This window comes from Arachis ipaensis, chromosome B6 (genome assembly GCF_059453495.1).
Source record: "Arachis ipaensis isolate K30076 ecotype BB chromosome B6, ASM5945349v1, whole genome shotgun sequence".
NCBI lineage: Eukaryota > Viridiplantae > Streptophyta > Magnoliopsida > Fabales > Fabaceae > Arachis > Arachis ipaensis.
The window spans coordinates 83,135,220-83,162,028 of NC_142441.1; the positions used below are offsets into that span (position 1 = coordinate 83,135,220).

At 40.0% G+C, this 26,809-nt stretch overlaps 1 non-coding gene across 1 annotated transcript; it reads left to right on the top strand.

Moving 5' to 3' along the window:
• The first annotated feature begins 13,955 nt into the window (after nucleotides 1–13,955).
• LOC148561554 (small nucleolar RNA R71) lies at nucleotides 13,956–14,063 on the top strand. Its single transcript, XR_015888063.1, has one exon. It is a non-coding gene; the product is annotated as a small nucleolar RNA R71 (small nucleolar RNA).
• Nucleotides 14,064–26,809: the final 12,746 nt, after the last annotated feature.

Below are 26,809 nucleotides of genomic sequence, written 5' to 3' on the forward strand. Positions count from 1 at the left end.
AATATTTCTGACAGCTGCGTCCATGTCTTTATGCTAGCTTTAGGTTGGTTATTTAACTACCTCTTAGCTTGATCTTTTACAGCAAATGGAAACAGTAATAGTCTGTAGACATCCTGATCTACTTCCTTGTCATGTACTGTGTCAGCAATCTGTAAAAACTGTGCCAGAAACTCTGTAGGTTCTTCCTGTGGAAGACCGGAATACTGGCAACTTTGCTGCATCATGATAATGAGCTGAGGATTCAACTCAAAGCTACTGACTCCAATGGAGGGTATACTGATACTACTCCCATATGAAGCAGTAGTGGGTTTAGCATATGACCCCAGAGTCCTTCTGGACTGTTCATTTCCACTTAGATTCATGATGGAGAAAGGGAGATGATATAAAATAGAAAAAATATTTTTATTTATTTATTTATTTATTTATTTATTTTGAAAATAAAATAAATTAAAATAAAATAAATATAAAATGGGTGAAGATTTTCGAAAAGTGAAGGGAGAGAAAGAAAAAAATTATGGTTGGGAAGTTTTGAAAAAGATATGATTGAAAGGATTTGATTGGAAAAGATATGATTTGAAAAAGATATGATTTTTAAATTTGATGACTAATTTAATGCTAATTTTTTCGAAATTTATGAGTGGAATGAAGAAAATATATTTTTTTTATTTTTGAATTTTATGATGAAAGAGAAAAACACAAAAGAGACACACAACTTAAAATTTTTAAATCTAAAGCTCCTTGTTTTCGAAATTTTTTGGAGGGAAAACACCAAGGAACACCAAACTTAAAAATTTTAAGATCAAAACACAAGAAAGACTCAAGAACACCTTGAAGAATCATAAGAACAACAAGAACATGAAGGTAGAACACCAAACTTAAAATTTTCAGAAAACCAAAATAAAATTTTTGAAAACCAAAGAGAAATCAACAAGAAAACACCAAACTTAAAGTTTGGCACAAGATTTAATAGAAAAATTATTTTTGAAAAAAGAATTTAAAAAGAAGATACCCAATTACCAAGAACATAGACCAATGCTCTAGCCAATTGGGCAGTAAATGTAACACTTGTTTTGAAGAAGTATTTTTAATAACTAAGAATAAAATTTTTTTTGAAAACTAATATTTTGAAAAGGCACATGAAAAACAGGAAAAGAAACAGAACAGGAAAAACTAAAGATCAAACAAGAAAAATAAACAAGAACAACTTGAAGATGAAGGAAGAGAAAAGAACACAAATTTCGAAAATTTTAAAAGAAATTTTTTTTCCTAATCTAAGCAACAAAATAAACCGTCAGTTGTCCAAACTCGAACAATCCCTGGCAACGGCGCCAAAAACTTGGTGCACGAAAATTACTTCACACTAAGTAATTCCGCACAACTAACCAGCAAGTGCACTGGGTCGTCCAAGTAATTCCCTCATGCATGCAAATGTGCAAAGTTCCTTCCATGACAAGCTCTATGTAAGGTGTCACCGTTGTCAATGGCTACTTCCTATCCCCTCAGTGAAAATGGTCCAAATGCTCTGTCATAGCACGGCTAATCATCTAGAGGTTCTCGATCATACTGGAATAGGATTTACTATCCTTTTGCGTCTGTCACTACGCCCAGCATTCACGAGTTTAAAGCCCGTCACAGTCATCCAATTCCAGAATCCTACTCGGAATACCACAGACAAGGTTTAGATTTTCCGGATTCTCCTGAATGACGCCATCAATTCTAGCTTATACCACGAAGATTCTGATTATGGAATCTAAGAGATATTCATTCAATCTAATATAGAACGGAGGTGGTTGTCATGCACACGTTCATGGGTTGAGGAAGGTGATGAGTGTCACGGATCATCACCTTCTCCATAATTAAGCGTGAACGAATATCTTAGATAGGAACACGCATGTTTGAATCGAAAATAGAAATACTTGCATTAATTCATCGAGACGCTGCAAAGCTCCTCACCCCGAACAATGGGGTTTAGAGACTCATGCTGCCAAAAGGTACAAATTTCAGATCTAAAATGTCATGAGAGATACAAAATAAATCTCTAAAAGTTGTTTAAATACTAAACCAGTAACCTAGGTTTACAGAAAATGAGTAAACTATGATAGATAGTGCAGAAATCCACTTTTGGGGCCCACTTGGTGTGTGCTGGGGCTGAGACTTAAGCTTCTCACGTGCCTGGGCTGTTTTGGGCGTTCAACTCTAGGTTGTAACCTGTTTCTGGCGTTGTACTCCAACTTGTAACCTGTTTCTCGCGCTGGACGCCAGACTGCAACATGGAACAGGCGTTGAATGCCAGTTTACGTCATCTATCCTTGAGCAAAGTATGAACTATTATATATTACTGGAAAGCCCTGGATGTCTACTTTCCAATGCAATTGGAAGCGCGCCAATTGGACTCCTGTTGCTCCAGAAAATCCATTTCGAGTGCAGAGAGGTCAAAATCCATCAGCATCAATAGTCCTTTTTCAGCCCGAATCAGATTTTTGCTCAGCTCCCTCAATTTCAGCCAGAAAATACCTGAAATTACAGAACAACACACAAACTCATAGTAAAGTCCAGAGATATGAATTTTTCCTAGAAACTAATGAAAATATACTAAAAACGTAACTAAAACATCCTAAAAACTACATGAAATTAACCCCAAAAAGCGTATAAAATATTCGCTCATCAGTCTGCCAGTTGTAGGGCCATTTTTCTCATCATAGCTACGGACATCAGATTGATGCTGGCTCCTAAATCACATAGGGCCTTTTTCACTATGATTTCCCCTATAATACAAGAAATCTGGAAGCTACCAGGATCCTTCAATTTCTGGGGTAGTTTGTGCTGAATGATGGCACTGCATTCTTCGATTAGTATAACAGTCTCGTTGCTCTTCCAGCTTCTGTTCTTGGTCATTAATTCCTTCAAGAACTTGGCATAGAGTGGCATTTGCTCCATTGCTTCAGCAAAGGGTATGTTAATATGTAGATTTTTGAGGATTTCCAAAAATCTTGAGAATTGGTTGTCATCCCCCTTCTTTTTCAATTGCTGGGGATATGGAGCTTTTGGAACATCTGGCCTCGACATTTCTCCTTTTTGATGTGAATGAGGAGTGGGAACTTAAACTTCATCTTGTTCCTCTTCCCCTTCATTTGAGTTCTTCTCTAGTGGTTTCTTGGAAGTTTCCTTCAATTCCTTGCCACTTCTGAGGGTGATAGCCTAACATTCCTCCCTTGGGTTTGGATCAGTGTTGCTGCATAGGTTATGGCTAGGAATTTGCTTAAATAGGTAGCCAATTTGTGTCTCATGTTTTTTGATGGCAGCATCTTGATTCTGCATATTGGACCGCACTTCCTCTCGGAACATTTTACTGTCTTGAACTTCTTTGCATATACGTTCAAGTAGAGTCTCAATCCTTGAAAGTCTATCTTCGGATGATAATGAGTTGGGGTTGGAGGGATGAGAAGGGCCATTTTGGTTTTGATATGGATGTTAAGGGGTGTTGTTAGGTGGGTGCTGATATGATCTCTGTGTGGAATGTTGGTGAGCTGCATTGTTGTTAGGGTTGTGACGTCTCTGATCTTGGCCTTTATCTTGTTGATTTCCCCACCCAAAGTTTAGGTGGTTCCTCCAACCAGGATTATAAGTTTTGGAGTATGGATCATGGGTCTGCCTAGGTGAGTTTCCAATGTAGTTGGCTTGTTCTTGATCACCCTCTGCCTCTGCATTCACTCTTTCTTGAGCTGCTGATGAGGTGGTGATTACTGCTACTTGGTTCCTTTCCATCTTCTTGGTAAGGTCAGCCAGCTGCTTGGTGATCATCTTGTTTTAAGCCAGTAGTGCATCCACGTTGCTTAGCTCCATCACTCTTCTAGTGTTGCCTCTTTCAGAAGCATAGAAGTAGTCATTCTCAGCTACAGTCTCAATGACATCTATGGCTTCTTCAATAATCTTCTTCTTGTTCAGAGATCCCCCGGATGAGTGGTCTACTGCCTTCTTTGATTCATAAGAAAGACCTTCATAGAAAATGTGTAACTACACCCATTCATTGAACATATCTGGCGGGCACCTTCTTGTCAAGTCCTTAAACCTCTCCCATGCTTCATAGAGAATTTTACCATCTTGTTGCCTGAAGGTTTGTACCTCGGCTCTCAACCTGTTGATTCTTTGAGGAAGATAGAATCTCGCCAAGAATTTATTCACCACATCTTCCCAGGTTGTTAAGCTCTCCTTCGGAAAAGATTCCAACCATTTAGATGCTTTGTTCTTGAGTGAAAAGGGGAACAAAAGCAATCTATAGGTGTCGAGATGAACACCATTAGACTTCACAGTATCACATATCCTCAGGAAGGTGGTTAGATGTTGATTGGGATCTTCTTGGACACTTCCTCCGATTGAACAGTTGTTCTGAACAAAGGTGATAAGCTGTGGCTTTAGTTCAAAGTTATTGGCATGTATGGTTGGCTTTTGGATGCTACTTCCACAGTTTCCTGGGTTTGGGTTTATATAAGAGCCTAAAACCCTTCTCTCTTGTCCAGCATGATGCACTGGACCTTCTCTGCCATGGTTGTGAGCCTCTTCTTCATGATGGTTCTCCATATTCTCATCCTTATCTGGTTCAAAATACTCCTCCACTTTCTCAGCACTAACAACTCTCTTTCCTCTTACTTCCCTCCTTAGTCTAAAGAAGGTCCTCTCAGGTTCAGAATCAAAGGAAGTTGAAGCCCCACTTCTTCTACCTGTCATACAACCAACAAGGCACAAGCAAGAAGGAGACAAATGCAGGAAGTATTCTTGTCAGAAATGCTGTTAGTGTGAGTGATGCAATATATCAAATAGTTAGTGGGTTAGTGAATTGAATTGTAACAAATAAGAGAACACCACAAACGGGTAGGGGGTAAAGGAAAGAAAATAACTAAAACTAAAAGAAAATTACTCAAACAGAAATTAAATCAAACAAAAGAAAAAAAATGCTCAATCTAGTTATCCACCAATTTAATCATTGTTGATACAAAATCAATCCCCGGCAACGGCGCCATAAACTTGATGCACGGAAACTTGTCTCTCAACAAATTTCCCTCGACAAGTATACCGAATTTTCGTCAAGTAAAAACTCACAATAGAGTAAGGTCGAATCCCATAGGGATTGATTGGTTAAGCAACTTTAATCAGAGGAATATTCTAGTTGAGCTAGGCAGAAATTGAGTTGATATTTGCAAAAACGTAAATGGCGAGAAAGTAAATAACAGAAAGTGTAATTGCTGGAAATAAAGAGCGAAATGTAAATGGTAGAAAGTAAATTGCAGAATCTTAAATGGGGAATTGGGGAAATGAACATGAAAGTAAATGGCAAAAAGTAAAGAGAATGGGTAAGATCAGAAATGGGGGATTCGTCGGGCTTAGGAGATGTTGTATTCTCTGGATCAAGTTTATTCTCATCTCTTCCTCAATCAATGCATTCATTGATCTCCTTAGCAATCTTAAGTGATTGGATTCCAATTCCTTGGCAACCCAATCTCTCAAATCTTGATCAATAGCCAATTGCTCATGAGAAGAGATGAAGTATGGTCACTGATTATACCACATGTATTCCCAAATCAAAGTGTTAGTAGGATTATATGTCACCATATCCATCCAAACCCCAATTTGGTCCAACATAAGAAAGCATTTCTAGCATGATCTCTTCATCCCTCTTCCAAGGTCCGAAGAGATCCAAGTATGAATAGCTTCTTTTCCAAGATAACTACCCAATAGGATGAAGATTGAAAGCTTTCTAGTAAAATCAAGAGAAAAGAAAGAAGAAGAATAATGAAAACTATTATTGATCCATCAAATTACAACAGAGCTCCCTAACCCAATGAAAGGGGTTTAGTTGTTCATAGCTCTGGGAATGGAATGCGTAAATGAAAAGTACATTCTAAAAACTCAAACTAGAAAGCGCAGGGAAAGTAAAATATACAGAGTGTAGTTCTCCAATATGCCAAAAGTAGCTTCACTAGTTCAAAACTACTCCTATATATACTACTCTTCTGATCTTCTAGTTGGCTTCTTCAAGTCTTGGATATGGGCCTTTGGATCTTTAGTTGAAGCAGTTACAATCTTCAGTGGGCTCAGCTCTGCTTGCAGAGAAAGTGTGAGTTAGGCATGGACGTTAGTTAGGACGTTAGTGGTGTTAACGTTAAGTGAAAGTGTGGGTTCGAGAACGTTAGTGACGATCACCTTTTTCACTAACGTTCCAAGCCAAAATTGATTCACGTTAACTTCAATGTTAGTGGCACTAACGTGACCATTAACGTTGCCTCTTGGTCCTTCGCAAACGTTATTGGCATTCACCTTTTCCAATAACGTTGCTTATTGCCCCCCCTTTCCCCACGTTAGAGTTCACGTTAGTATAGCTAACATGACCTTTAACGTGGACTTGCCTCTTTTTCGAGAGCGTTAGTGACACTTACCTTTGTCACTAACGCTCCAAACGCCCCTCCTTCCCACATTAGAGTTCACGTTAATTAGATTAACGTGACCACTAACGTGGTGGTGATTGCCATCTCCAACGTTAGTGACAAAGGTAAGTGTCACTAATGTTGGTCCATCAATTCTTCTTCCACGTTATCTTCCACGTTAACGTAGTTAACGTTACGTTAACGTGGCAACTAACATGGGCAATAGTGGCTTAATAGTGGCTTAATCCAACGTTAGTGACAAAGGTGAGTGTCACTAACGTTGGCAATTCCTTGTTCCTTCCACGTTAGAGTTCACGTTAATGTGATTAACGTGACTCTTAACGTGGCCAAGTGTGCCCCTTCTTCCAACGTTAGTGGCATTCACTTTTACCACTAACGTTGGAGCTTCACTTCTCTTCCACGTTTGCTTCCACGTTAAGGTAATTAACGTGGGAACTAACGTGGGCTATAATGGCTTTCGAGGGCATTATTGGCGATCACTTTTCTCATTAACGTTGCAAGCTAGCTACCATTCCACGTTAGTGGTCACGTTAATTAGACTAACGTGGCTACTAACGTGGTTCTTCCTTGCTTCCTTTGTCCTGAAATCAAACAATTAAAGTGCATCAAAGCTCTACCCCAAGTCATGAGATCATGCGTCATCCAATTTGTCATTAAATTCATGCATAATTCTCATGAAATCATGTAAAGTTCACAATGTTTGCTTGAATCCAGATGTAAGTGAATATCTACCCAAAACTTGCTTATTTACTTAAGAAAATGCATGAAACTACCCGAAAACAGTAAAGAAAAGGTCAGCGAAACTGGCCAAAATGCCCTGGCATCAGAAATATGGACGATGTCGCCAAGATGTTAATATGAGAGCATAGGCGAATTTTTCTATTTTTTGGTAGTTCAGTTCGGATCCTTGTAGTGCCTTGCTGATGAAGTATACAAGTTGTTGACCACTGTCGTCTTCTGGTGCGCAGAAATCGTGACGGTTCCATTCCTTGGTAACGGCGCTAAAAACTCAATACGCACGTTCATGATCTTAGTTTTTTGTCACAACTTCGCACAACTAACCAGCAAGTGCACTGGGTCGTCCAAGTAATAAACCTTACGTGAGTAAGGGTCGATCCTACGGAGATTGTCGGCTTGAAGCAAGCTATGGTCACCTTGTAAATCTCAGTCAGGCGGATTCAATTGATTATGGAGATTTAGTAATTAAAAGATAAATAAAATATAAAATAAAGATACTGATACTTATGTAATCATTGGTGAGAATTTCAGATAATCATATAGAGATGCGTTCGTTCCTCCTGAACCTCTGCTTTCCTATTGTCTTCATCCAATCATTCATACTCCTTTCTATGGTAAGCTGTATGTTAAGCATCACCGTTGTCAATGGCTACATCCTGTCCTCTCAGTGAAAATGGTCCAATGCGCTGTCACTGCATGGCTAATCATCTGTCGGTTCTCGATCATACTGGAATAGGATCCATTGATCCTTTTGCGTCTGTCACTACGCCCAGCACTCGCGAGTTTGAAGCTCGTCGCAGCCATCCCTTCTCAGATCCTACTCGGAATACCACAGACAAGGTTTAGACTTTCTGGATCTCAAGAATGGCCGTCCATGGATTCTAACTTATACCACGAAGATTCTGATTAAGGAATCCCAGAGATACTCATTCAATCTAAGGTAGACCGGAAGTGGTTGTTAAGCACGCGTTCATAGGTTGGGAATGATGATGACTGTCACGATCATCACATTCATATTGAAGTGCGAATGAATATCTTAGAATCAGAATAAGCTTGAATTGAATAAAAAAATGATAGTACTTTGTATTAATTCATAAGGAACAGCAGAGCTCCATACCTTAATCTATGGTGTGTAGAAACTCTACCATTGAAAATACATAAGAACAAGGTCCAGGCATGGCCGAATGGCCAGCCTCCCAAGGAGGGTTCAATCATCAAAACATGATCAAAAGATGATCCGAAGATGTAAATACAATAGTAAAAAGTCCTATTTATGCTAAACTAGTTACTAGGGTTTACAAAGATAAGTAAATGATGCAGAAATCCACTTCTGGGGCCCACTTGGTGTGTGCTTGGGCTGAGCATTGAGCTTTACACGTGTAGAGGCTTCTCTTGGAGTTGAACGCCAGCTTGTAACCTATTTCTGGCATTTAACTCCACTTTGCAACATGTTTCTGGCGTTTAACTCCAGAACGCAGCATGGAACTGGCGTTGATCGCCAATTTGCGTCATCTAAATTCGGGCAAAGTATGGACTATTATATATTGCTGGAAAGCCCTGTATGTCTACTTTCCAACGCAAGTTAGAGTGCACCATTTGGTGTTCTGTAGCTCCAGAAAATCTACTTTGAGTGCAGGGAGGTCAGAATCCAACAGCATCTACAGTCCTTCTTCAACCTCTGAATCTGATTTTTGCTCAAGTCCCTCAATTTCAGCCAGAAATTACCTGAAATCATAGAAAAACACACAAACTCATAGTAAAGTCCAGAAATGTGAATTTTATTTAAAAACTAATAAAAATATACAAAAAACTAACCAAATTATACTAAAAACTATGTAAAAATAATTCCAAAAAGCGTATAAATTATCCGCTCATCACAACACCAAACTTAAATTGTTGCTTGTCCCCAAGCAACTGAAAATCAAATAGGATAAAAAGAAGAGAATATACTATAAATTCTAAAATATCAATGAAACTTAGCTCCAATCAGATGAGCGGGACTTGTAGCTTTTTGCCTCTTGAATAGTTTTGGCATCTCACTTTATCCATTGAAGTTCAGAATGATTGGCATCTAGAGGAACTCAGAGTTCAGATAGTGTTATTGATTCTCCTAGTTCAGTATGTTGATTCTTGAACACAGCTACTTTATGAGTCTTGGCCGTTGCCCTAAGTACTTTGTTTTCCAATATTACCACCGGATACATAAATGCCACAGACACATAACTGGGTGAACCTTTTCAGATTGTGACTCAGCTTTGCTAAAGTCCCCAATTAGAGGTGTCCAGGGTTCTTAAGCACACTCTTTTTTTGCTTTGGACCTTGACTTTAACCGCTCAGTCTCAAGTTTTCACTTGACACCTTCACACCACAAGCACATGGTTAGGGACAGCTTGGTTCAGCCGCTTAGGCCAGGATTTTATTCCTTTAGGCCCTCCTATCCACTGATGCTCAAAGCCTTGGATCCTTTTTATTTACCCTTGCCTTTTGGTTTTAAGGGCTATTGGCTTTTTGCTCTTGCCTTTTGGTTTAAAGAGCTTTTGGCTTTTTCTGCTTGCTTTTTTCTTTTTCTTTCTTTTTTTTCGCTATTTTTTTTTCTGCAAGCTTTTGTATTCACTGCTTTTTCTTGCTTCAAGAATCATTTTCATGATTTTTCAGATTATCAAATAACATGTCTCCTTTTCATCATTCTTTCAAGTGCCAACATAATTAACATTCATAAACAACAACTTCAAAAGACATATGCACTGTTCAAGCATTCATTCAGAAAACAAAAAGTATTGTCACCATATCAAAGTAATTAAACTAATTTCAAGGATGAATTCGAAACCATTTACTTCTTGTTCTTTTGTTTTTAAAACAGTTTTCATTTAAGAGAGGTGATGGAGTCATAGGACATTCATAGCTTTAAGACATAGACACTTAAACACCAATGATCATATAGTAAAGACACAAACATAATTAAACATGAAGCATGGAAACCGAAAATAGAAAATAAATAGACAAGGAGATTAAGGAATGAGTCCACCTTAGTGAGGGTGGCGTCTTCCTCTTCTTGAAGAACCAATGGTGCTTTTGAGCTCCTCAATGTCTCTTCCTTGTCTTTGTTGCTCCTCCCTCATAGCTCTTTGATCTTCTCTAATTTTATGGAGGATGATGGAATGCTCTTGGTGCTCCATCCTTAGTTGTCCCATGTTAGAGCTTAATTCTCTTAGGGAAGTGTTGATTTGCTCCTAATAGTTTTGTGGAGGAAAGTGCATCCCCTGAGGCATCTCAGGGATTTCATGGTGAGGAATTTCCTCATGCTCATGTTGAGGTCCATGATCTCTTATTTGCTCCATCCTTTTCTTAGTGATGGGCTTGTCCTCTTCAATGAGGATGTCTCCCCCTATGTCAATTCCAGCCGAATTGCAGAGGTGGCATATGAGGTGAGGAAAGGCTAACTTTGCCCAAGTGGAGGACTTGTCAGCCACCTTGTAAAGTTCTTGAGGTATAATCTCATGAACTTCCACCTCCTCTCCAATCATGATACTATGGATCATGATGGCCTGGTCTATAGTAACTTCAGACCAGTTACTAGTAGGAATGATTGAGCGTTGAATGAACTCTAGCCATCCCCTAGCCACTGGTTTGAGGTCATGCCTTCTTAATTGAACCGGCTTGCCTCTTGAGTCAATTTTTCATTGAGCTCCTTCTACACATATGTCCATGAGGACTTAGTCCAACCTTTGATCAAAGTTGTCCCTTCTAGTGTAGGGGCGTGCGTTTTCTTCCATCATTGGCAAGTTGAACGCCAGCCTTACATTTTTCAGACTGAAATCTAAGTATTTCCCCCGAGCCATGGTGAGCCAATGCTTTGGATTCGGGTTCACACTTTGATCATGGTTCCTAGTGATCCATGCATTTGCATAGAACTCTTGAACCATTGGGATCCTGACTTGTTGAATGGGGTTGGTGAGAACTTTCCAACCTCTTCTTCGAATCTCATGTCGGATCTCCGGATACTCATTCTTTATGAGCTTGAAAGGAACCTCAGGGATCACTTTTTTCTTGGCCATAACTTCATAGAAGTGGTCTTGATGGACCTTTAAGATGAATCTCTCCATCTCCCTTGACTCAGAGGTGGAAGCAATTGCCTTCTCTTTTCTCTTTCTAGAGGTTTTTCTGGCCTTAGGTGCCATATATGGTTATGGAAAAACAAAAAGCTATGCTTTTACCACACCAAACTTAAAATGTTTGCTCGTCTCCGAGCAAAAGAAGAAAGAAAGTAGTAGAAGAAGAAGAAGAATGGAGGAGATGGGGGAAGAAGATGTATTCGGCCAAGGAGAAGAAGAGAGGGTTGTGTTGGGTGAAAATGAAGAAGGAGTGAGGGGTTTATATAGGAGTGAGGGGGGTGTAGGCTTCGGCCATTAGGGTTGGGTTTGGGAGGGAAATTAGTTTGAATTTTGAAGGTAGGTGGGGTTAATGGGGAAGAGAGGATGGATGTGAGTGGTGAAGAGGTGATGGGAAAGAGTGATTAAGGTGATTGGTGAAGGGTATTTGGGGAGGAGAGTTATGAAAAGGTGTGAAGAGGAGAGAAGAGAAAGTGGGGATCCCGTGGGGTCCACAGATCCTGAGGAGATCTTGTGGGGTCCACAGATCAAGTGGGGTCAAGGACTTAACATCCCTGCTCCAATTAGGCATGTAAAACGCCCTTGCTGTGTAATCCTGACGTTTAACGCCAGACTGCTGCTTGTTTCTGGCGTTAAACGCCCAAATGTAGCTTGTCTCTGGCATTTAACGCCAGGCAGATGCTTGTTTCTGGCGTTAAACGCCAGCTTGGTCCCTGTTTCTGGCGTTAAACGCCAGACAGATGCTTGTTTCTGGCGTTTAAATGCCAGACTGCTCTCCACTAGGGTGTGCTGTATTCAATGCTATTTTTTATTCTATTTTTGATTGTTCAGTAGTTTTTGTGACTTCACATGATCATCAACCTAATAAAACACGAAATAACAAAAAGAAAATAAAATAGATATGATTAAATAACATTGGGTTGCCTCCCAACAAGCGCTTCTTTAATGTCAATAGCTTGATAGTGAGCTCTCATGGAGCCTCACAGATAATCAAAGCAAGGTTGGAACCTCCCAACACCAAACTTATAGTTTGAATGTGGGGGTTCAACACCAAACTTAGTGTTTGGTTGTGGCCTCCCAACACCCAACTTAGAGTTTGACTGTGGGGGCTTTGGTTGACTCTGCAGTGATAGAAGCTTTTCATGCTTCCTCTCCATGGTTACAGAAGGAGATCCTTGAGTTTTAAACACAAGGTTGTCCTCATTCAGTTGAAGGACCAACTCTCCTCTGTCCACATCAATCACAGCTCTTGCTGTGGATAGGAAGGGTCTTCCAAGGATGATGGATTCATCCTCTTCCTTCCCAATGTCTAGGATTATGAAATCAGCAAGGATGTAAAGGCCTTCAACCTTTACTAACACGTCCTCTACTTGTCCATAAGCCTGTTTTCTTGAGTTGCCTGCCATCTCTAATGAGATTCTGGCAGCTTACACCTCAAAGATCCCAAGTTTTTCCATTACAGAGAGTGGCATTAAGTTTATTCCTGACCCCAGGTCACATAGAGCCTTCTCAAAGGTCATGGTACGTATGGTACAAGGTATTAAGAATTTGCCTGGATCCTGTTTCTTTTGAGGTAATTTCTGCCTATCCAATGCATTTAGTTCATTGGTGAGCAAGGGAGGTTCATCTTTCCAAGTCTCATTATCAAATAATTTGGCATTTAGCTTCATGATTGCACCAAGGTATTTAGCAACTTGCTCTTCAGTAATGTCTTCATCCTCTTCAGAGGAAGAATACTCATCAGAGCTCAGGGCAGAAGGAGGTTCACTGGAATCTCTATGGTCTCTAGATGAGCCTCAGATTCCTTTGGTTCGTCAAAGGGATACTCCTTATTGGTCACTGAACGTCCCAGGAGGTCTTCCTCACTAAGATTTACGTTCTCCTCCTCCTCTTTGGGTTCAGCCACATCATGTAAGGCTATGGCCTTGCACTCTCTTTTTGGATTTTCTTCTGTATTGCTTGGGAGAGTACTTGGAGGGATTTCAGTGACTCTTTTACTTAGCTGGTCTACTTGTGCCTCCAGATTTCTAATGGAGGACCTTGTTTCATTCATGAAACTTAGAGTGGCCTTAGATAGATCAGAGACTATATTTGCTAAGCTAGATGGGCTCTGCTCAGAATTCTCTATCTGTTGCTGAGTGGATGATGGAAAAGGCTTGCTATTGCTAAACCTGTTTCTTCCACCATTATTAAAGCCTTGTTGAGGCTTTTGTTGATCCTTCCATGAGAAATTTGAATGATTTCTCCATGAGGGATTATAGGTGTTTCCATAGGGTTCACCCATGTAATTCACCTCTGCTATTGCAGGGTTCTCAGGATCATAAGCTTCTTCTTCAGAAGAGGCCTCTTTAGTACTGTTGGATGATTTTTTCAATCCATTCAGACTCTGAGAGATCATATTGACTTGCTGAGTCAATATTTTATTCTGAGCCAATATGGCATTCAGAGTATCAATTTCAAGAACTCCTTTCCTCTGAGGCGTCTCATTACTCACAGAATTCCTTTTAGAAGTGTACATGAACTGGTTATTTGCAACCATGTCAATGAGTTCTTGAGCTTCTGCAGGCGTTTTCTTTAGGTGAATGGATCCACCTGCAGAATGGTCCAATGACATCTTTGATAGTTCAGACAGACCATCATAGAATATATCCAGGATGGTCCATTCTGAAAGCATGTCAGAAGGACACTTTTTGGTCAGTTCCTTGTATCTCTCAGAAGCTTCATAGAGGGATTCACCTTCTTTTTGTCTGAAGGTTTGAACATCCACTCTAAGCTTGCTAAGCTTTTGAGGAGGAAAGAACTTGGCTAAGAAAGTCGTGACCAGTTTATCCCAAGAGTTCAGGCTGTCTTTAGGTTGAGAGTCCAACCATATTCTAGCTCTGTCTCTTACAGCAAATGGGAAAAGCATAAGCCTGTAGACCTCGAGATCAACTCCATTGGTCTTAACAGTATCACAGATCTACAAGAATTCAGTTAAGAACTGAAAAGGATCTTCGGATGGAAGTCCATAAAACTTGCAGTTTTGTTGCATCAGAGAAACTAATTAAGGTTTCAGCTCAAAATTGTTTGCTCCAATGGCAGGGATTGAGATGCTTCTTCCATGTAAATTGGAATTAGGTGCAGTAAAGTCACCAAGCATCTTCCTTGCATTGATATTATTTTCGGTCATGTCTCCTTCTTTTTCGAAATTTTCAGTCAGATTTTCTCCAGAGAGTTGTGCTTTAGCTTCCCTTAGCTTCCTCTTCAGAGTCCTTTCAGGTTCAGGGTCAGCTTCAACAAGAATGTTCTTATCCTTGTTCCTGCTCATATGAAAAAGAAGAAAATAGAAAAGAAAATATGGAATCCTCTATGTCACAGTATAGAGATTCCTTTTGTAAGTATAAGAAGAGAATAATGGAGAAAGGAAAAGATAAGAATCCAAACACAAGGGAGAGGAATGAGTTTGAATTCTTGGGTGAAAGAGGGGTGTTAGTAGATGAATAAATAATTAGAAAGAGATGAGGAGAAGAGAAATTTGAAAATTAAATAAATTAAAATAAAAGTATTTTTGTTTTTAAATTGAATTTAAAATAAAAAATAAAAATTAAAGTTTGAAAATTAAGAAAGGAAAATTGAATCAAATTAAATTAAATTAAAAACAATTAGTTAATTTAAAAAGGAATTTTGAAAAAGAGGGAAGGTGATTTTCGAAAATTAGAGAGAGAATTAGTTAGGTAGTTTGAAAAAGATATGATTGAAACAAAAAGATAGGATTAGTTTGAAGAAGATTTCCCAATCAATTTTAAAAAGATAAGAAGTTAGAACAGATTTTGAAATTGATTTTGAAAAAGATATGATTGAAACTTAATTTGAAAAAGATTTGAAAGAGAAATTTGAAAAGATTTGATTTTTGAAATCAAAGTTGATTACTTGACTAACAAAAAACTAAAAAGATATGATTCTAGAGTTTAAAGATTGAACCTTTCTTATTAGGCAAGTAACAAACTTAAATATTTTGAATCAATCACAATAATTGTTAGTTTTGAAAATATGAAATAGAAATAAGAAAAAGATTTTGAAAATAAATTTTGAAAATTTCAAAATTATGAAAGAAAAAGTGAAAAAGATTTGATTTTTGAAAAAGATTTGAAAAAGATAGAATTTTTAAATTGAAAATTTGATTTGACTCATAAGAAAAAACTAAATTTTTTAAACTTTTGACTAAATCAAATCAAGTTTTCAAAAATTTATGAGAGAAAAAGGGAAAGATATTTTTTTTTTATTTTTGAATTTTTAATGAAGAAAGAGAAAAACATCAAAAAGACCCAATGCATGAAAATTTTGGATCAAAACACATGATGCATGCAAGAACACTTTGAATGTCAAGATGAACACCAAGAACTTATTTTTGAAAATTTTGAAGAAAAGAAAAACATGCAAGACACCAAACTTAGAAATTATCAAACTTTAGACACTAACAAAATGAAAATGCATATGGAAAATAAGAAAAGACACAAAACAAGAAATTTTAAAGATCAAACAAGAAGACTTACCAAGAACAACTTGAAGATCATGAAGAATGCAATGCATGGATTTTAGCAAAATGCAAGAAAGGGATAAACATGCAATTGACACCAAACTTAAAAACTGACACAAGATTCAAGTAAGAAACATCAAATTAATTTTTTTGGTTTTTATGATTTTATAAGATTTTTTTGGTTTTTTTTTTCGAAAATTATTTTGGGAAAAACGAAAAAGAGGAAAAAAATTTTTTTTTCAAAAATAAGAAATAAAAAGCTTAAAATTAAAATAAAATTACCTAATCTGAGCAACAAGATGAACCGTCAGTTGTCCAAACTCGAACAATCCCCGGCAACGGCGCCAAAAACTTGGCGCACAGAAATCATGACGGTTCCATTCCTTGGTAACGGCGCTAAAAACTCAATAAACACGTTCATGATCTTAGTTCTTTGTCACAACTTCGCACAAATAACCCGTGAAGCGCATAAACTTGTTATGCTACGATTTAGGAAATTGCACGATCGGCAAAATTCCTTCCGGCAAGTGCACCGGTTATCGTCAAGTAAAAACTCACAATAGAGTGAGGTCGAATCCCACAAGGATTGGTTGAGTGAGCAATTCGGATTAGAAGTGTGTTCTAGTTGAGCGGAATCAAGATTTAGATGAGAATTGCGGAATGTAAAATTGGCGGGAAACGTAAATGACAAGTAATTTAAATGGCGGAATCTTAAATTGCATGAAGTAAAGAGCAGAAGCTAAATTGCTGAAATTAAAAGGGAATGGGGGTGATTGCATGAATTTAATTGCAGAATGTAAAGAGAAAGTGGAAATCAGAAATGGGGAATTCATTGGGTTATAGGAGATATTGAGATCTCCGAATCAAAACATGTTTATCTCTTCCTCAACCAATGCGTTCATTGAATTTTGCTTGGCAATCTTATATGATTGGATCCCAATCCCTTGGCTCACCAATTCTCTCTAAAAACAAACAAATTCCCAATCCCTTGGTTTAAATGTTCATAAGAAGAGATGATGCTCGATCACTGATTATACCACACAGTTTCATGAACCACAATTTGGTAGGATTACATGTCACAATATCCATCCAAACCCCAATCCAATTCACTGTGAGAAAGCTTCTCTAGCATGAATCCTCCATTCCTTTCCCAAGGTTCCGAAGGATTCCAATTATGGGTAGTTTCTTTCCCAAGACAACTACCCAATGGAATTAGATCGAGAAGCTTTCTAACAAAATTCAAGAGAAAAGATTGAAGAAGAAGATAAACTATTATTGATTCATTGAATTACAATAGAGCTCCCTAACCCAATGAAAGGGGGTTTAGTGAGTCATAGCTCTAAATTCAATTACAAAGATATGAAAACTAGCCAAATGAAAAGGTAAAAAGTTGTTCCTAACTTAAATTCTATCCTATTTATACACTTTCTATATTGAGCTTCTGTTGTGTTTCTTGGGCTTTGAGGCCTCTCCCTGCTTTCCTTTTGCCTTGGGTTTATGATCCATAATCTTGATGAGGCTGTTGATCCAAATTCTGTAACATTCATTGAGCCAACTTAGTGATAATCAAATAATGACACATGACTCAATAAATTGAAATTTCTCATCAATCCTTCAGGCCCAATCCCATAAACCATGATATTCAATTGGGTTTCATACCAGAGTAAGTTTAAGTTAATGTTTGTGCTCAAATACTAACTTAAACCGCAATATTTTTGGCCCAGAAACCTTTTCCAAGAGTGGCGTTTAAGTTGCAGTTTAAGCTTAAACTGTAGCTTAAACGCCAGACACTTCCAGTGATGCCTTTTGTGGAAGCACGTTTAAGCTTCAGTTTAAGGTTAAACTGAAGCTTAAACGTGGAAATGGAAGAAGGCAGCCCTGGAGGGTAACTTAGTCGAACACATTTAAGCTTCAGTTTAAGGTTAAACTGAAGCTTAAACGTGGAGATAGAAAAGGCAGCCCTGGAGGTCGAACACGTTTAAGCTCCAGTTTAAGGTTAAACTGGAGCTTAAACGTGGAAATAGAGAAAGCCATCCTGGAGGTCGAACACGTTTAAGCTCCAGTTTAAGGTTAAACTGGAGCTTAAACGTGGAAGCTGAGAAAGGTAGCCCTGGAGGTGTCGAACACGTTTAAGCTCCAGTTTAAGGTTAAACTGGAGCTTAAACGTGGAAATGGAGAAAGCAACCCTGGAGGAGAAAACTTGGTCGAACACGTTTAAGCTCCAGTTTAAGGTTAAACTGGAGCTTAAACGTGGAAATGGCTCCCTGGTGCATTTCCCATTTCTGGCGTTTAACCTCCAGTTTAAGGTTAAACTGGAGGTTAAACGCGGAAATGCTTCCTGAGTGGCATTCTCATTCTGGCGTTTAACCTCCAGTTTAAGGTTAAACTGGAGGTTAAACGTGGAAATGCTTCTTTGGTGAGACTTTTATTCTGGCGTTTAACCTCCAGTTTAAGGTTAAACTGGAGGTTAAACTTCAGTTTCAGCATTTCTTAGCCTTCATGATTCTGGCGTTTAAGCTCCAGTTTAGGCTTAAACTGGAACTTAAACTCCACATGTGATATTCAAGCTTCCTTTATTGATTTTGTTGCTTCCTTGCCTAGCCTCTTCTTCCCTGAAATCATCCAAACAATTGCATCAAAGTCTTGCAAAATTTCATGAGAAATCTTCCATTCATAGCATTCAAGTAATATAACTAAAACTCATGGAATTTGCATCAAAATCATACTGTTTGGATGGTTCATTGCTTTGTTATTCTTTTAACCATTCTTGGTTACTTTAAGCTCAAGAAAATGCATAAAACAACTAAAACTATCAAAAAAATGCTAGTGAAACTAGCCTAAGATGCCTTGGCATCACAACACCAAACTTAATACTTGCTTGTCCCTAAGCAAGTCCTGAGTTATTTGAGAAGAAAGTATGAAACAGAAAGCAATTACATTGGCTATATTAGCAAGCATTTGAAGTTCATCAGAAGGGTTTTATGCAGAAAGTTGCAGCATCACTTTTTCATACTTATCAGGTAAGATTATCACTTTTTCATTGCATCCATCAAACACTGCTATGGCCTCTTGTTATTCTTATGTCCTTGGCACTTTTCTCTTCTTTGTTTTTCTTTTCTTTTTCTTAGAGCTCCTTTGCTCCTTATTTGCTTGGTGTCATGTGTTGCACAAGCCTTTGGCATTTTCTTTTTCATATCAGTGCACTACACATATCCACTTCAGGCATTTTAGTTCACATTTCTTCTTGAGACATTGGTGCCCAGCACCTCTTTGTGTGACTAAATGTTTTGTATTTGGGTTGCTCTTGATAATGGACTTTTGGTTGATAATCCCGGGTTAGTTAACCCAAGTTACCAAGTGTTGAAACACTCCTCAGAACCTATTCATCCAAGCATATCCTTAATACATAAACACCACAGGCATTTGTCTCAGAAGTTCAAACCATTGGTGCCTAGCTTAAAAGATAAATAAAATATAAAATAAAGATAGTGATACTTATGTAATTCATTGGTGAGAATTTCAGATAAGCATATAGAGATGCTTTCGTTCCTCCTGAACCTCTGCTTTCCTATTGTCTTCATCCAATCATTCATACTCCTTTCTATGGCAGGCTGTATGTTAGGCATCACCGTTGTCAATGGCTACATCCTGTCCTCTCAGTGAAAATGGTCCAATGCACTGTCACTGCATGGCTAATCATCTGTCGGTTCTCGATCATACTGGAATAGGATCCATTGATCCTTTTGCGTCTGTCACTACGCCCAGCACTCGCGAGTTTGAAGCTTGTCACAGCCATCCCTTCCCAGATCCTACTCGGAATACCACAGACAAGGTTTAGACTTTCTAGATCTCAAGAATGGCCGTCCATGGATTCTAACTTATACCACGAAGATTCTGATTAAGGAATCCCAGAGATACTCATTAAATCTAAGGTAGAACGGAAGTGGTTGTCAGGCACGCGTTCATAGGTTGGGAATGATGATGACTGTCACGATCATCACATTCATATTGAAGTGTGAATGAATATCTTAGAATTAGAATAAGCTTGAATTGAATAGAAAAATGATAGTACTTTGTATTAATTCATGAGGAATAGCAGAGCTCCACACCTTAATCTATGGTGTGTAGAAACTCTACCGTTGAAAATACATAAGAACAAGGTCCAGGCATGGCCGAATGGCCAGCCTCCCAAGGAGGGTTCAATCATCAAAACATGATCAAAAGATGATCCGAAGATGTAAATACAATAGTAAAAAGTCCTATTTATGCTAAACTAGTTACTAGGGTTTACAAAGATAAGTAAATGATGCAGAAATCCACTTCTGGGGCCCACTTGGTTTGTGCTTGGGCTGAGCATTGAGCTTTACACATGTAGAGGCTTCTCTTGGAGTTGAATGCCAGCTTGTAACCTGTTTCTGGCGTTTAACTCCACTTTGCAACTTGTTTCTGGCGTTTAACTCTAGAATACAGCATGGAACTAGCGTTGAACGCGAATTTGCCTCATCTAAACTCGGGAAAAGTATGGACTATTATATATTTCTGGAAAGCCCTGGATGTCTAATTTCCAACGCAATTGAGAATGCATCATTTGGTGTTCTATTGCTCCAGAAAATCCACTTTGGGTGCAAGGAGGTCAAAATCCAACAGCATCTGCAGTCCTTCTTCAACCTCTGAATCTGATTTTTGCTCAAGTCCCTCAATTTCAGCCAGAAATTATCTGAAATCACAGAAAAATACACAAACTCATAGTAAAGTTCAGAAATGTGAATTTTATTTAAAAACTAATAGAAATATACAAAAAACTAACTAAATCATACTAAAAACTATGTAAAAATAATGCCAAAAAGCGTATAAATTATCCGCTCATCATCTTCTCGGACCAGTGCTGAGGCTACTACCCGACTTCCTACTACGAGGTATAATATAACTGGTTCTTCTTCCCGTGGCCGAGTTAGGATAGGTGGTTCTCCCTGGAATCTTTTGAAATCTTGGAAGGCCTGCTCGCACTCCGTTGTCCATTCGAACCTTTTTCCCTTCCTTAGAATGGCATAGAAGGGGAGAGATCTTATTGCTAATCTGGCTAGGAACCTGGACAAGGCTGCCAATATTCCATTGAGTTGTTGTACCTCTTTGACACAAGTCAGGCTCTTCATGTCGAGTATGGCCCGCCATTTATTCGGATTTGCCTCGTTTCCTCTTTGTGTGAGTATAAAACCCAAGAATTTGCCAGCTTTTATTGCGAAGGTGCATTTTGCAGGGTTAAGCCGCATGCCATGTCTTCTTATAGTGTCGAATACTTGGGTGAGGTCTGACAGTAACGCCTCTTCACTTTGTGTTTTTATTAACATGTCGTCCACGTAGACTTCCATGATTTTCCCAATGTGGTCTGCAAAGACCTTTCATTAATCTTTGATAAGTAGCTCCTGCGTTTTTGAGTCCAAAAGGCATGATGACATAACAGTAGTTTGCTTTTGGGGTTAAGAATGAAGTTTTTTCTTGATCAAGTGGGTACATTGGGATTTGATTGTATCCTGAGTAGGCATCCATGAACGAGAGGTATTTGTATCCGGAGGAGGCATCCACCAGAACGTCGATTTTTGGGAGTGGATATGGATCCTTTGGGCAGGCAATGTTGATATCAGTGTAGTCGGTGCACATCTGCCACTTCCCATTTGATTTTTTCACCAGGACGACGTTAGTTAGCCATAGTGGGTACTTGACTTCTCTTATGAATCCTGCCTCCAATAGAGCTTGTACCTGCTCTTCCACAGCTTGGGATCGTTCTGGTCTGAGCTTTCTATGCCTCTGCTGTACTAGCCGAGATCCTGGGTAAACTACCAGCTTATGGCACATTAACTTAGGGTCTATGCCCGGCATGTCTACGGCCTTCCATGCGAAGAGGTCGACATTATCTCGTAAGAACTGTATGAGTAATTCTTTTATGTCTCCTGTTAAGATCGTGATGATATTGGTTGTTTTGTCTGGGACATTTCCGATCTGGACTTTTTCTACTTCACCTTCGGGTTGTGGACGGAGTTCTTCCCGCCCTCGAACTCCACCAAGTTCGATGGTGTGGAATTTTTCTCCTCTGCCTCTAAGGTTTAGACTTTCGTTATAATAGCGGCGCGCCGTCTTCTGATCTGCTTTTATTATAGATATTCCTTCTGTGGTTGGGAACTTCATGCACAGGTGTGGACTCGAGACTACTGCGCCGAGTTGATTTAATATTGTCGAACTATTAAGGAATTATAGGCTGAACTTACGTCGACCACGATGTAGTCTATATTGAGTGTCCTTGACCGGTTTCCTTTTCCAAAGGTCATATGTAATGAGATGTACCCAAGTGGTTGGATTGGGGTGTCTCCTAGCCCGAACAGGCTGTTCGGATATGCTCTGAGTTCTTTTTCTTCCAGGCCGAGTTTGTCGAAGGCAGTTTTGAACAAGATGTCGGCCGAGCTTCCTTGGTCTCCCAGTGTGCGGTGGAGATTTGTGTTGGCCAATATGATAGTGATGACCATGGGATCGTCATGTCCCAAGATGACGCCAGCTGCGTCCTCTTTAGTAAAAGTGATTGTGGGGATGTCGGGTGCTTCCTTTCTTCCCTCGACATGATATACATCTTTAAGATGTCTTTTACGAGATGATTTTGAGATTCCACCCCCCGCAAATCCTCTGTGTATCATGTGGACATGTCTGTCCGGGGTACGAGGTGGTCATTTAGTTCGTCCGACATCTTCATCCCTTCTTCTTTTTCTTGGTTCCTCAGCTCGACTGGCTAAGTACCGATGTAATTTTCCTTCTCTTACTAATTTCTCTATGACATTTTTTAAGTCAAAACATTCGTTGGTGGAATGTCCATAGATTTGATGGTATTCACAATATTCACCCGGATTTCTTCCTTCTTTCTTGCTTTTGAGTGGTCGAGCTGGGGGTATCTTTTCAGTATGGCATACTTCTCGGTAGACTTCTACGAGAGATACCTGAAGAGGGGTGTAATTGTGGTATTTCTTGATCTTTTATCCATGCTGATCTTCTTTTTTCTTGGGCTCTTTATCTTTATCTCAGGAGGAGTAGGAGAATTCGGATTTCGAGGTCTCTCCTAGTCGAGAGTTTTCCTCCATGTTGATGTACTTCTCTGCTTATTCTTGCACTTCGTTCAGAGATGTGGGATGTTTTTTCGATATACAGTGGCTAAAAGGTCCATCTCGCAAGCCATTGATGAGACCCATAATGGCGGCCTCTGTTGGTAGATTTTGTATGTCCAGACAGGCTTTGTTGAATCTTTTCATGTAGCTGTAGAGACTTTCCCGATCTCCTTGCTTGATTCTTAATAGACTTGGGGCGTGTTTAGCTTTGTCTTTTTGGATGGAAAATCTAGCCAAAAACTTCTCGGCTAAGTCGTCAAAGCTTGAGATGGACCTAGGGGGCAGATTGTCGAGCCATTTAATTGATGTCCTTGTTAAAGTAGTCGGGAAGGCTTTGCAGCGAATTGCATCTGAGGCGTCGGTGAGGTACATTCTGCTTCTAAAATTACTGAGATGATTGTTGGGATCTGCTGTGCCATCTTATAAAGTCATGTTGGGAAGTTTGAAGTCTTTTGGGATTTTGGCCCTCATGATTTCTTTGGTGAATGGGTCTTGGTCCTTACGGGGGCCATCTTCGTGGCCGGATCGAGTACTTTTGGTCTTGAGATCTACTTCGTGTTTTAGGAGCTTGTCTTCTAACTCGTGGCGTCGCCTAACTTCCCTTCGTAGGTCTCTCTCAGCTTTTCGTTGATACTCCACCTCTTTCTCGAGTTGTTTTAGGTGGTCTTGAAGTGCTTCCATAACTTCCGTGTTTGGTGAATTCTTGTCTTTGTTAGTTTGAGGAGTATCTTTTGGTGTAGTATCCGCATTTTTGTGTGGCGTCTTGTCTTCCAGATCAGAGTCGTGGTCGTTGTCAAGGTTGTCCGCCATGGTAATGGAATGACTTCTAGGTTCCCCGGCAACGGCGCCAATGTTCCGAGGGTTACCTAAAACTGTAGGTCGATCTCGGACAAGATCTTCTGTGCTGGTCGGGAGCTGACGTGTCCAGCTGGTGGGTGGCGGCTAGAGCTATCGCATCCGACTTGTTGGACTGGTGGTGATGCTGATCCTTTGTCACCGGAGGGTGGTGGTACCTGCAAGGGACTCCGATGCTTAAGTTAGCAAGGGTATTAAGCAGGTATTTAGTAGAATCAGAATATGAGTAATACCTGGGTGCTCCAGTATATTTATAATGGTGTGGAGTGACCTTCCTAGAGATAAGATAGTTATCTTATCTTATCTTATCTTTAACTGAGGTCATCTTATCTTCTGAGGAACCGCCCTTATCTTTCTAGGCTTTAACTGCCTTTAGATTGGGTTGTCCCCCTTCGTTTGGGCCTTCTTGGGCCTCTGTAGTGATTGGGCCCGAACTCTTTGAGAAGAGGTCGGGTAATTCGGACCTGAAGCGGTCGGTTGAGTTGTCGCCAAACATCCCGGGTCGGACATCTTGACCTAGGGTATGAACACTTTCTATTATCAAACCTGCGCCACTCCTGGTTTTGTTTAAAGAGCCGTCCACGTAGAGATTCCATCTTGTGGGAGTTTCCGGGGTATCAGTGTACTCGGCAATGAAGTCAGCCAAGTGTTGTGATTTGATGGCTGTCCGAGCTTCGTATTCAAGAACGAATTCAGACAACTCGACTGCCCATTGCAGGATTCTTCCAGCTATGTCTGTCTTTTGTAGAATGCCTTTTATGGGCTGGTTGGTCCGGACCTTGATAGTGTGCACTTGAAAGTACGGGCGGAGTCATCGAGAAGTGAGTATGAGAGAGTAGGCGAACTTTTCTATCCTTTGATAGTTTAGCTCGGCCCTTTGTAGAGCTTTTGCTGATGAAGTAGATGGGTTGTTGCCCACTTTCGTCCTCTCTGACTAGTGCTGAAGCGATTGCCCAATTTCCTACTGCGAGGTATAATATGAGTACTTCTCCTTCCCTTGGTCGGGTAAGAATGGGTGGTTGCCCCAAGAATTTTTTGAAATCTTGGAAGGTTTGCTCACACTCTGGTGTCCATTCAAACCTCTTTCCTTTCCTTAATGTGGCATAAAAAAGGAGAGACCTGATGGCTGACCCGGCTAGAAACCTGGACAAGGCTGCAAGTTTTCCATTGAGCTGTTGTACTTCTTTGACGCAGGCCGGACTTTTCATGTTGAGTATAGCCTGACATTTATCTGGGTTTGCCTCAATTCCTCTTTGCGTTAGCATGAAGCCTAAGAATTTGCCAGCTTCCACCGCAAAGGTGCATTTTACGGGATTAAGTCGCATTCCATGCTTTCTGATGGTGTCGAACACTTTGGTGAGGTCGGGCAACAGGGATTCTTCACTTTGTGTTTTTACCAGTATATCGTCTACGTACACCTCCATTAGCTTTCCGATGTGGTTGGCGAAGACTTTGTTCATCAGTCTTTGGTAGGTAACTCCTGCATTTTTGAGCTCGAATGGCATGATGATGTAGCAGTAATTTGCTTTTGGGGTTAGGAACGAGGTCTTTTCTTGATCGGATGGATACATCGGGATTTGATTGTATCCCAAATAAGCATCCATGAAGGAGAGGTACTTGTATCCGGAAGATGCATCCACTAGAGCGTCTATACTGGGAAGTGGGTAGGGATCTTTTGGGCAGGCTTTATTAAGGTTGGTGTAGTTAGTGCACATCCGCCACTTCCTATTTGACTTCTTTACCAAGACAACGTTGGCTAGCCATAGTGGGTATGTTACCTCCCTTATGAACCCTGCCTCCAGTAAGGCTTGTACCTGTTCTTCCACAGCTTGGGACTTTTCTGGTCCGAGCTTCCTAAGCTTCTGATGCACTGGCCGAGATCCTAGGTATACCACCAGTTTGTGGCACGTTAGTTTGGGATCTATGCCTGGCATGTCTGCGGCCTTCCAAGCAAAGAGGTTGGAGTTATCCTTTAGGAGCTGTATCAGAGGCTCCTTCAAGCCTCCTCTTAAGGTTGCCCCTATCTTTGTTGTCTTATCCCGGGCGTCGCCGATTTGGACTTTTTCAGTTTCGCCTTCAGGTTGTGGACAAGGTCTTTCGCGAGCTCGTATTCCCCCGAGTTCAATAGTGTTGACCTCCTCCCCATTTGGGTTTCCTTTAAGGTTCAGACTTTCATTATAACAGCGACGTGCAGTTTTTTTGTCTCCTTTTATCGTGGCAATCTCTTCTGGAGTTGGAAACTTCATGCATAGATGGGGAGTCGAGACCACTGCGGCGAGCTGGTTTAGTGTTGTCCGACCTATTAGGGCATTATAAGCTGAGCTCACATTGACTACAATGTAGTCTATGTTAAGTGTCCTTGACCGGTTCCCTTTTCAAAGGTTGTGTGTAGTGAGATATACCCGAGTGGTTGGATTGGAGTATCTCCTAGTCCGAACAAGCTATTTGGATATGCTCTGAGCTCTTTATCTTGCAAACCGAGTTTGTCGAAGGCGGATTTGAACAAGATATCCACGGAGCTTCCTTGGTCTATTAGTGTTCTGTGGAGATTAGCGTTGGCCAGTATGATAGTAATGACCATGGGATCATCATGTCCCGGGATAATGCCCGTTCCATCTTTTTGTGTGAAGGTAATAGTGGGGAGGTCGAATGACCTCTCTCCTTCCCCTACATGATATACTTCTTTAAGTTATCTTTTGCGAGATGATTTGGAGATCCCTCCTCCTGCGAATCCTCCATTTATCATATGGACATGTCTTTCAGGAGTGTGAGGTGGTCGTTCAGCTCGTCTGACCTCTTTATCCCTTGTTCTTTTTATTGGTTCATCTGTTTTGTTGGCTAAGTACTGTTCTGAGGGTCACCTGAAACTGTAGGTCAATCTCGGATGAGATCTATGATGGTGGCCGGAGCTGTCGTGTCCGACCTGGTGGAACTGGTGGAGCTGGAGATGCTTAAGTTAGCATGGGCTTTAAGTTAGCATGGGCTTTAAGCAGGTTTTTAGTAGAA